Genomic DNA, 11,572 nt, shown 5'->3' on the forward strand with positions numbered 1-11,572 from the left:
TACCACCTACCACGGGTGCCTACGGCCCGGTTGCGTTATTCACACATTACACTGTACCTGTAACACGTTATTTATTATTTCACTTCAGCACAATGTTCAGAACGGACTGACGACCGGTGTGATACGCACTCAGACTTTGCATTTTCAGCGCAGTTATATTATTCGTGAAAGTTAACTCAAATCACATTCCACGTATGGTAGTCGGTTGTTTGGTATCGGTATTGCACACGAGTCCAAACTTTTCGAGGTCTACCTGGACAAACCACTGGTGCACACGGCCGCCACACGTGCCGTGGACGGAGCGCACAGAGGCGCGAGAGGTCGCGTGACGCTATCACGTGGCATTCAGCGAGAACGCAGGGGGTAAACCCACAGCTGTGCTCGGTGAATACACCGTCTGTCTCCCCTGTATCTGCGTGTGCTCGTAGCTCAATTGGTAAGACAACGGGCTCTCGCTCCGTTTCTCTATTCGGTATATGCACGAACAGGAAGCTGTCGGTTTTCAGAAGGTACCTTATGCAGGAAACAGTAGAGTAGGTGGTGATAGAAAATTCCTCATACGTCTCCTTCGTGAGGAATTCGCTTGGATCGCCGCAACTTCTTTTAACATCTTCCAAATACATAGGCATGGTAACCTCCAGCCACTCAAGCCTGTCATAGTCAGCATCGCCGTAGTGCCGGACATCGGGGAACTTTTGGCGCAGGTGCCGGGTTGTATTGCTCATGTCCAGAAGTATGAACTCCTGATAGAAGTTCCTCATGAATGTGATGGTGTGGCCTGCAGTTGCGAACAATGGGCTGCATGTGTGCCTGGCTTGTTCTTTTAGGTGTTATAAGGCAGCGGTCACAGCCGGAGGCAGAACTTGAATGGTCCTTCTCACGTTCATCTTTTCGATATTATTCGTATGGACGGGCTTTCGGTGTAGATAACGGACCGGTTTCACCGTCAGGTTCTCTTGCAGGTCATACACATACTTTAGGTAAGATACCTAAATTTTCCCCTTAGGTCCTACGTCATGAGCGTGCGTTCTTCATTCTTCAGCACATCGCAGGAGTCGAAACTTAGGAGTACAGGTTTGTTACAGTCGCACGGGGGTTCTACTTCAAACGCCAGAGTGCCCTGGTCCAGCATCTTCATTTTGACTCGGTGGTGGTCGGTGACAAGTTGCACTATGCGGCAACCACAGGTTTTTTTTCCTTTTTTCATCACAAAGAGTACTAGCTCGGGAAGCTGACTACCCGTTGGACGTTTAGTGAAGAAGTAGCCTACTGGGATTGCGTACGAAAAAGACAATCCACTTAAAACGAAGCAGAGGAGGGAGTGGGCTAAAACAACATCGTTGCTGCTAATCCAACATCCGCTTGCCTAACAAAGCATGCAGTCCCGCTGCTTGTTATACTGAAGCTTTTCCCTAAAGGCCAACTGCACTCAAATTTTCGACGGCGTAAAAATAAGGCCATCCAACAGGGCCAATAAAAAGAGTGCGACATGCAAATATACTGCGTTTCAAGCGTGAATGCGCGCGACGCAAACAGCTCGTGAAGATTGGTGTTTTGGGAACCTAAACTGAAAAACGCGGCCATTACCGGCGGCCGGGCGTCACATAGGTGATGGAACGGAAGCATGCGCATCAGAATCAGAGGCCGCTCACAGCAGCCTCCAAATGCGCGTGATAACGCCGCGTGTCACATTGTTATTTCCACAGAAGAAGTCCCACTAACGTCTGCCCAAGCTAATGAAGTTAGGCGCAATTCCAACACCACGTTGCTATCGATCAGGATGAAGAATACCGTCCGACAGTTATTTTTGCATCAGAAAAAGTTGCAGTGACATGTTGGACGCGATAGCGTTACTTTGACGCCGAATGAGCGTTTTAGAAGGGAGTTGCTGCGTTTACAATTTCTGCTTTCCAGTTACCGAAGGTTAGCCAAGCTGGTTTTAAATTGCCCTGACACACAAATAACAGACGCCATCTACGCTTGTGTGGCTGAACATGTGGGAGTGAAGGTTGCGGCTGCTTGATCTTGGTCAGTTTCAGCGACAAGGCGACACTACCTGTCGTACAAAGCGCTTATTCCCTCATGCCGTGGCTCGTCTAAGCATTTTGGTTTTGGTTTTTACTCTACGCTACCTCGAGCAGTATTCGCGGGGTGACCAGTTTTGCCCTTGCGCGCTAGAGGTCAAACCACACCCCCTTCCGTAAGCGCCCGGCAGCGTATTCCCAAACCATATCCCGTAAGGGACCAGGCCGACCCCCCCCCCCCCCCCCCCTAAATAGCGCCCCAGCATCGTGATGTCACCGACGTTACTTCCACTGAAGCTGTAGCCAAAATGGCGGCGCCCATTTGAAAGCAGTCCTGCTGTGGCGTCTCAGGCTCTCAGGCATTGCGCTTGCTTTGGATCCCAGGATGCGTGCTTTGACAAACTACGCGCACCGCTACGTATTGCTCAAGTCGTCGCTACGCCTTTGCGAAAGTTCGCTGCACGTTTGCTTTTGTCGTGAGAGGAGCGCAGCGCTGGCGCAGTTAGAATCTCGGTGATTTGCACGTAGGAGGCATTTGCACGCAATCTTTTGGCTGATACCTTCAGTGCTAGGTGCATCTACTCCAAATCATTACGTCCCCAAAGCACTGGAATCGCGAAACAGTAGCCTCCAATCGATATCGGCGCTCTGCATGTAGGTAGGGGGTAAGTGATTGCTATCACATGTACTCGCTCGCACGCGTACGGAGTGAATTGGCGCAAAGCTTGCCGACTTACCGCACAATTATTCTTCCAAATCTCCGCCTGCGCGTCGCTTAGGCCTGGGCGGTGCTCTATGAAATAATTTTGCCCTATTTTGAGCATGTTAGATGCGTTTTGCAATAGTGGCCAATAGGCAAGCTCTGAAATTGTTCGACGCGTATGCATATTGCGTAAGAATTCTGGCCTGGTGCAGAGGTAGTGCAGAGTGCTTCCCCTTCTCTACACACACGCCCACACAAACATTTTGCAAAGTATATTTCACCTTACGCGCTGCGCTGCAACGGCGTACCCGTACGAAAGCAGTCGCTGTTCGTTTTAATCGAGACAAGCTGCTTTCTCAAGCTGGTCCACTTTCAGGCGGGAAAACTCTTTATTCCTTAAAACAAACTGAACGTCTATATGTACCCTTGTTTCATCTTCAAATAGGCAGCGTTGGTATAATGTTGACACATTTTATAGCAAAGTTTTTTTAAAGCAAAGCTTTTTACCTCTACCCCCCAAGGGTTCTTTCGCGACCGTTGGTGTCACCAGAAAACTCCAGCTAACAAATAAAAGAATTTACTGGCAACGCCGGGAATCGAACCTGGAACTAATAGACTAACAAAGCGAGAGCCCGTTGTCTTACCGATTTAGCTACGAGCCCACACGAAGACTGGGAAGACAGGTGGTGTACTAACCAAGCACATCTACGGGTTTACCCCCTGCGTTCTCGCTGAATGCCACGTGAAAGCGTCACGCGACCAGTCACGCCCATCTAGCGGCCCTGTGCGCACCTTACTCATGTGCTAAGAGTTACAAAAATTAAAGGAAGCTCACACCAATGCATGACATCTCACTTCTACTACGCCAATGTGCTAAAGCCTGTGGCATCCAGTGTTCACGTAAACAATCACAGCTCCTTGTCATCCGCCCTCACGCCAAACCAAGGAATACACTCAAATAATCCTTGATGGCCAGGCCATCACTCCAAGCCCCAGCATCAAGATCCTAGCTGGGCCTACATCTCGAGGCTAACATCACGAGTGGCGTCTCCTTGCAGCGCCTCAAAAACAGCATTAATCAAATCATACACATGATCAGGCGAGTTGCCACCAAGAAGCGAGGCCTAAAGGAATCCGGTACCTTTCGATTAATTGAAGCTTTTGTCCTCTCGAGAGTTACTTACGTCAACCCCCTGTCTTCTTCTAGACAAGGAAGACATAGAGACGCTTTAAGGCGCAACCACATGCAACGTTTTGGCCGCGTCTTGCAACCGTCTGCGGCGCCTGGCGCCGACGCGGAACGGGCGTTGGAGAGGGCGAGCAACCACATGAGACGCGCGAAGAGGCATGCGGCTAAAAGGAGGAAATTATTCCACGTTTTGATTGGCTCCTGAAACCCCTGTCAGTTGGGGACAAAAGTTAGGGACATTTAGGGAATTTGTTGTTGCAGCGAGCAGGCTTGATGTGGCTTCGCGCGTCGCCTCCTAGGGAATTCCCTGTAAGAAGCTGAGTGCCAGCGCATCGCCTCCTCTAAAAAGAGGAGGCGATGGCCAGTGTCTAGCAGCAGACGACGCAAGAAACGGCTGGAACTGAGGCTTCCTTTTGTAATTACTTCAATTTTTCCGGGTGTCTTGCTGAACGATTTTTTTTAATGCGGAGCGTGCCTGTCTGACCGTGTCCATGGTGTCGCCCCGAGTTTGTCCTGCGCTGGTTCCTTTATTCTTAAAAAACTTCAAAATTTCTTTCTCCTCTGTGTGTTATGCTGGCCCGCGCCAACCAATAATCAGATTTGGAGGACGTCTCCTTCATTATTTCTCCGACACTTAATTACCTCTGCATTTAAGTTTCTGCTTCTTTCAAGAACGATGAGAAAATCAGAGAAATTCCGTTCACGGCTGCGAGATTTCCTACAACCGCGCGTGTACCCGGGAGAACAGTTATCGCAATAGCAGTTTTACTTGCGCAGTGTGCCACATTTAAACTAAAAAGAAACGTAGGATAAGATACTGCCCCTTCAAGTCAGTTTCCAGATGTGGTCATTCCAAAATGCACATTTATTGGCAATAGATGGTAGCGTAGCTTATTTAGTGGCTCTAAGTCTAAACAATTTTGTGTTATTGCAGGATGCTCGATTGCTTTGACACTAGCCCTTTGTAGTAACCGATGTAAGACAAGCATTAGATTGCTTCCAACCTACAGGTTTCAAGAGCAGATGTGAAGGCCAGTATTAAAATATTCAAAATCTTTAGAACCTGATGTTGTAAGTGAACCTGCAGTGTAGCATCTCAATCTTTAATAATGTCTTCTTGTGAAGACCTTTAACATGTTCCTCAGACAAATGTCATAACTTTTCAGCTTGAGAGGTACAACTTGAATTGGTTGTGAATGTTGGCTACCTGGCAGTTCGTTTAAACTGCAGCATAAATACGAATAAGTGACCAGGGGACGATGACGTGCAAGTGCTTGGGTATTGTCCTCCACATTATTTTTCACGTTCCTGCACAATGTAAAAGGAATATACCAAATGAAGGAGACAGTTTTTAGTTTTATTTATTCCCAGTTTCACGGCCATAGAAGACAACATATCAGAGGTGCTCAGCACAAACATTGTAGGTGCATCCAGATGCTTGTTGAGACCCCTGTCACTGAAAAGTAAAAAAGAAATAGCATTTTGAAAACTGGTCAAGCACTACATATATTTCCTTAGGAGCCTCCCATTCACAATTCAAATGAACAAACAGCTTAAACACAGTACACTATTCTGTTGCTTGCGTGTATGTTTTTTAATATGCGTGTGGACACTAACGTTTCTGCTGCATCTTTTTTCCTTTATTTTTTTTCTTGTACGCACGTGGCAGAATTCTCTTATGTTATTATTCTTCGTTTAATCTGCTCAGGTAACACACCCCTCATTAATGCCCGTGGGGCCATAAGGGTATCTTGAATAAATAAACATAGAGCACCAAATACATGGTGCTACATCTACAAATTAACGTTTTTGTAGCAGTTAAAAAATTTTAAAATAAATAATAAAATGGCACATTTCCACAGATTTCCTAATACAAATCAAAAACACGGCCAACTCCAGCTTTCTTCAAAATTTTGTATACGAGTCTCTTTGAACCAGGCAAAAAAACTGTAAACATCTTGAAAACAATTTTATTTGCACGTAAAATGCAGGCAGCTTAACTAGGGTGTCGCAGAAGCTGTTGTACAACAATGACTTACTTGCTCGTCTCTATTTTTCTGATTTTGCACTTCTACGAACAAGTCACATCCTACAGTCGCAATGAGGTTGGTCGACCTGTTAACAGTTACAAAAAAAAAGCTATTGTATTGTGCTTATTTCTAACATTATTTTAAAGTTCTTACTCTCACTACTGTGACACCTAAGGCTGATTCAGCTGGAGAGCACCCCTATGTTGGCAGCCAATTCTATAGTGGTATGAAGTGGCAAAGATTTGGCAAAACAAAGCCTTTTTGTGATGTAAGGATGATGCTCTACCAGGTGAGTGCAAGGGTGGAGATTGCTTCACCTTTGCACGCTAATGCATTAATCACGACTAAGTTCAGTTAGGTGTCCTCGACATTTCAAAGAAGTGCCGAGCAAAAACTGTTTTGAAGAACAACTCAGAAATACTAATGGCCAGAAATGGGCGGCCGGGCGGCCAGAATGTAACGGTCTCTCTTAACTCCAAACTAAAAACAAGTCAGCTTAAAACAAGTAAAAAATACCTTAAAGGAGTAGCACCACTATTAAACGTTCATGCATGATTAGGCTCTACTTAAAGGAGTACTTGAAATATCAAAGCTGAGATAACTATGCAAAAAGTTACCTTTGTAGCTGCAGATTTTAGTAGCAACCATTCAGTATAACATATTTTAAATCAATTTTAATATTTGCATGCACAAGAAAGCTCCGAATGAATACCCTTTCGACACTGGCATAAGCAAGATACATGGAGTGCCTCGCCATGCAGTTCGCCCCAAAATGCCGACATTAGGGCTCCAGTTAATTAGCCAACACACTGGCTGCTGATGGTGCACGCTGAACTGCCTTGTGAATCATGTCACAGTTTTGGGACTGATATCATGCAGCCCAGACGCGTGCGGCCATGGCCAGCTTGGGCCACTCTAGGGCACGCATCTAGTCTGAACATGATGCAATGAGAACAGCGACATCAAGAGTGCCATTCTCTCATGGCGGCCGCCTTGGTGTTCGTTCTGTCCAAGAAAAAACTGACACGAATAAACAGGGCTCAAAATAATTATATATCCTGAGGTCGACTATCTAATGTTCCATTCTATGATTCCTGGGCTGGTAGGCACGCATAGAAATGGGAAAAATGTAACACGAAAATTTCATACCAGTACTTTTTTAGAATATTTACATAGACAAATGAACTGCAAGCTAATGACCCTTTCTGCCAGTTGTTGCCCTCATCTGTCCACCATTCCTCAGCTGAGCATGAAAGACTGGTACAATAAAGTGTCAAGTTTATATTTGACAAGTTTGCAAGCTCAGTGATTTACATTTAACTTTTTATGATCTTTCCTTACAAGGATTTAACCTATAACCACTCCTCCCTGGCTTGGCTCATGTACAATGCTTAAGCTTCACGCACATACTGTACTTGGTACAGTTTCATTTACGAAAGTGAAGCTTCCAGCCTCTCCCTGATGTGTCTGTAGTCCTCCCAAAATGCACTGCAGAAAGCCAACTTTTTCTAATGATGACGATCGTGGGTGAAGTGAAAAAACATTAAAACGCTTCCCGTGATCTGAATTGAACCTGGGTCCCTCATGTTATGAAGCTGACATCTATCCCATTGCGCCATTCCAGCACAGTCGAAGCAATCTGGATTTGCATAGAAGTGGAAAATTACACAGGAAATGTACACCTCCATCTAACGACAATGGTTGTACACTACGGAAGGTCATGGATTGCCTGCATCAGTAAAGCTCTAGAGAGCACAACTGCAGTGCATCAGACCGTCCCAATAAGAAACAGGTGTTCAGTACTGGGCTGGTTAATTTGGTGTTGGACTTGGTTTCAGAAAGCTTCACATCCCCCATTTTTGTCAAGTCTTCCCATCAGTAACTAGGACACAGCTACATATTTGGTTGTCATACTACCAGGGTGGTCTGCGAGCAGACGCAGTCTGTCTGCGGCTAATTTCGAGTGTACCACAAAACGACCCACTTGTGGAGGCATTCACCTGCTTCCCATGGGTACCCAGAAAGGATGTAGACCAAGCCTTGCTCTCCAGGCCCTGCACCAACATCGTAGGGGCCAAGTCCAAGCACTTCTTTTTTTCCACTGGAAGCCCTCCTATGCAGATGCTGCAGGAACAGGATTAAATGCTGTGTCAGCACAACTGAAAATTGGGTAGGCTAATAATACATCTTTGAAAAACAAAATGCGTAAAAGATGGCGACGTGGAATAAGACCACACAGGACAACCCACTACAAGAAAAAGAACACACATACAGCGCATTGTCCTGTGTTGTTTTCTGCAAAAGCAGAAGTGGGCAATCTCTGCCGCATTGTTAACAACAAGGATTATTCAAGTAAAGGGAGGAACGAGTGCAGTGTTAACCTTGCGCAGCCTTTAGTTCATTGTACGATTGGCATGGTTTACAGAATTCCGTTGTCATGTAAGTCCGTGTATGTGGGCCAGACAGGACGCTGTGTAAGCGTCCATCTCAGAGAGCACTTGTTTACGGTAACGAAATCAACGGGAGCAAATCTTCCTGCACGTGATAAAAAGTGTGGGTGCCACCCTTTGTTTGACGAGGCTGTGGTGTGTCCCTCCTGCCTGTACGCGTTATTTGTGTGCTTTCAAATTTTCAGTGGCTTTATGCCCTGCCACATCCTATTTGTCCCATATGCAGCTTCTTCCATTCACCTTCAATGTACACTTTACTGACAGCTGCTCCTGGTGCCTCCTCATAAAGGGCACAAAATGCCGCGTAACCTTCACAGCCCCTTGGACGATCTGATTCGGCCGCTGTCATTTGGTCTATCCTTTCTCTCTCCCTCTTCTGTCTTTTTTGGCTCACGATTTCACGCTTTTGTTTTTCCCTTTGGCCGCGATATCCTTACGATCTCTGTACAGAAGCGACGTTTTCCATTCATCTCCCGCAACGCAACTTAACTGCCCGAAGAGCTAGAACTCTGATGCGTGCACACGACATACTCGCGAGATTAACGCTATCAAACACATGCATACTTACGTTCGAGGCACTGCACCAACTGCACCTCACACCAGGACTGCGCTTCGGGGAGTACACGCCACCGGTTCGTTCAAACTTGAGCAATGTTATGGGCTCCTACACAAAAGGAACAACAGTGAAACGCCTGAAACTGCGGCCGGAGTGTGTGGGGACATAGCATCGTAATTTGAATTTAGCGTGTGCTGCATACTTGGAGAAACAAGGACTGGGAAAAGACAAACCACAGGCACGTTGGCTACACGAAGCAGGTGTTGGTTTGCGGGACAACGTCTGGTTTGTCTTTTTTCATTGTCTCTTCCTCGTCCAAGTATGCAGCGCACGCTAAATTTGAATTCAAGATTAAACATCCATTGTCAAAATACTATCGGGAACGAGAATGACAGCTAGGAGGCCGAGGCGGCCATGCAAACAAGAATTCACGCAGCTTTAGGTACACAGTACAGTGGTATAAACACAAAAACTACAACAAACATAAAATAACGACGTTACTGACCTTGCTGGGAAAATGAGCGCATAGATGCCCTCTTTTCCGCTCTTCCGCGTCTGTGACAGCAAACGCCAGAGATCGCCATGGCTGATCTACGCTGAGCTCAGGCTGCAAGTCTCTTGAAATGTGGTAGTAGTATGTAGGTAAGAAAGACACCTGATCGGATAGGAATATCGCACCAATACTAGCATTCACGGTATATTCACGCATTTGCAGCTTCATTTGATAGCAATCAACACAAACTGACACTGACACGCTGGGTACTGACAGCGCAAATCGTTCACTCGGGAAGGACCCAGGGAAATGCTGCGACTACTTCGGCGTTGTCCCTAGGCGCTCAAAAACAAGCCCAGTGACGTCACGTTTTGATCACGTGACCCAAGGATTTCTTTCCTCCTTTTAGCCGCTCCGCGCGAAGAGCGCTTCTCCGATCCAAGTTGCCAGACTTACTTTGGTAAAGGCAGCATCGTTCTGTTTAAGTCATTCTTAATAAACTGAAGAATAATCAAAACTTCAACAAACAAAACACGTTAAATTGATGTTCTATTAAATAAAGTGCTAAAGAGCCGCCAAATAAAGAGCCGCCATGTTGTGTGCGGAGGGGGACCGGAAATTGAGGACAGCAACATCCGGCGCAGACGCCGAAAACGAACCGAAAATCTGGGATGCGCAGACACCGGCGCTCCGAGCGCGCTGCTGTGTATTTGGTGGCTCGCGCTGAACGCGCGTCGCCGCGGACGGTCTCCAAACGCGACCAAAACGTCGCATGTGGTTGCGCCTTTATATAATGATAGAAAGGCGGTCGAGCAGGCCATTGGTCTTCTTATGAGTGCGTCCACACAGAGGCTGCTTAGCACGGGGCTCCACAACACCGTGGAAGAGCTGATATAAGGCCATCTTTCTAACCATAAGGTCCGACTCAGAACTGCGATGGGTAACCGCATGCTTCACCAGATTGGCTGGGCAGCCCAGAATGTCACTCCGCTTGACGTACTCCCAGACTCTTGGCAAGTAAAACTAAAGATGCTCCCTTTGCTTAGAAATATGAACCCCTCACATGACGAGGGTCACCGAAAAGCACGGGCTCAAGCGCTAAACACCACCCTCGATGGGAATCATGCAGTTATCTACACAGACGCCTCCAAACATCGAGGGCAGCGATACGCCATTATCGTGGCTACCTTCAGAACCAACCTCATTGCGTGTACCTCTCTTAGGACCCAAGAAATGACGCCAGCAGAAGAGGCAGCCATCACCTTGGCTCTCGCTCAACCAGGGGTTCGGAGGGTAGTCATTGATTCCCAGCAAACCTACTGGAATTACCAGTAGGGTTGGGTGTCCTGACCTGCACTGCGCGTGCTAAAAAACCACTCCCCAAACGGTTTCATTCAGCTCATCTGGACACCCCCCTCACACTTCAATGGAGGACAACAAATACGCCCACCCAACAAGCCTGTGCTTTTACCTCCCATGCTATGGAGCTGCACGAGGTCAGTCACCCGCTTGTCACGTTCAGGGAGATAACCCAGCATTATCGCATTCTGAGACAGACCGTACCTTCGCCTTACCCTGACCTTTCCAGAGAACAACAAACTACCCTACGGCTTATACAATCCGGGCTCCTTCCCACAGCCAACGCGTCTTCACTTAACGCATCCGAATCGCTACGACGCTGAATGTAAATTTTGCTCAGAAGTAGGAACACTCCGCCCCGTAATCGGGGTGTGCGGCTTTAGCCTTGAGCACCCTCCTCTCTTTCCGTCAACTACCCAACCAGAGCAATGGGAGATGCTGCTCTCCAGGCCCTCTTTACCTACCCAGCTTCAGTGGGTGGACAGAACACAGGCGCGCGGACTGCATATGGGCCCCACGGAAGAAGGAATCACTCCCCAGGGCTGCACTCTGGGCCGTTCAGAAATCTGAACAGAAGTATTTCTTCCCCCTGCTCCTTCTCTGCCGCAAATCTCGTCGCCTCCGTCCGCGGCGCAGAGACGGAGAAGACAGATCGTCTAACACCGGGTTGGAGCTTACTTTAATTTTATAAAAAAAGTTTCCACTCTTGTGCTACACCAATACAACTCAACCAAACACCGTTCATGCTTCATGCATTGATTTAACCTT

At 47.1% G+C, this 11,572-nt stretch overlaps 1 long non-coding RNA gene across 1 annotated transcript; it reads right to left on the reverse strand.

Moving 5' to 3' along the window:
* Positions 1–4,395: 4,395 nt before the first annotated feature.
* Positions 4,396–9,868, reverse strand: LOC144155749 (uncharacterized). The gene is made up of 4 exons (XR_013319623.1): positions 9,458–9,868; positions 8,965–9,060; positions 7,947–8,070; positions 4,396–5,372 (listed from the first exon to the last, which is right to left on the reverse strand). It is a non-coding gene; the product is annotated as an uncharacterized LOC144155749 (long non-coding RNA).
* Between the last annotated feature and the right edge of the window lie 1,704 nt (positions 9,869–11,572).

This window comes from Haemaphysalis longicornis, unplaced genomic scaffold (genome assembly GCF_048455015.1).
Source record: "Haemaphysalis longicornis isolate Haplotype H1 unplaced genomic scaffold, Haemaphysalis longicornis Haplotype H1 scaffold_1, whole genome shotgun sequence".
NCBI classification, from domain to species: Eukaryota; Metazoa; Arthropoda; class Arachnida; order Ixodida; family Ixodidae; genus Haemaphysalis; species Haemaphysalis longicornis.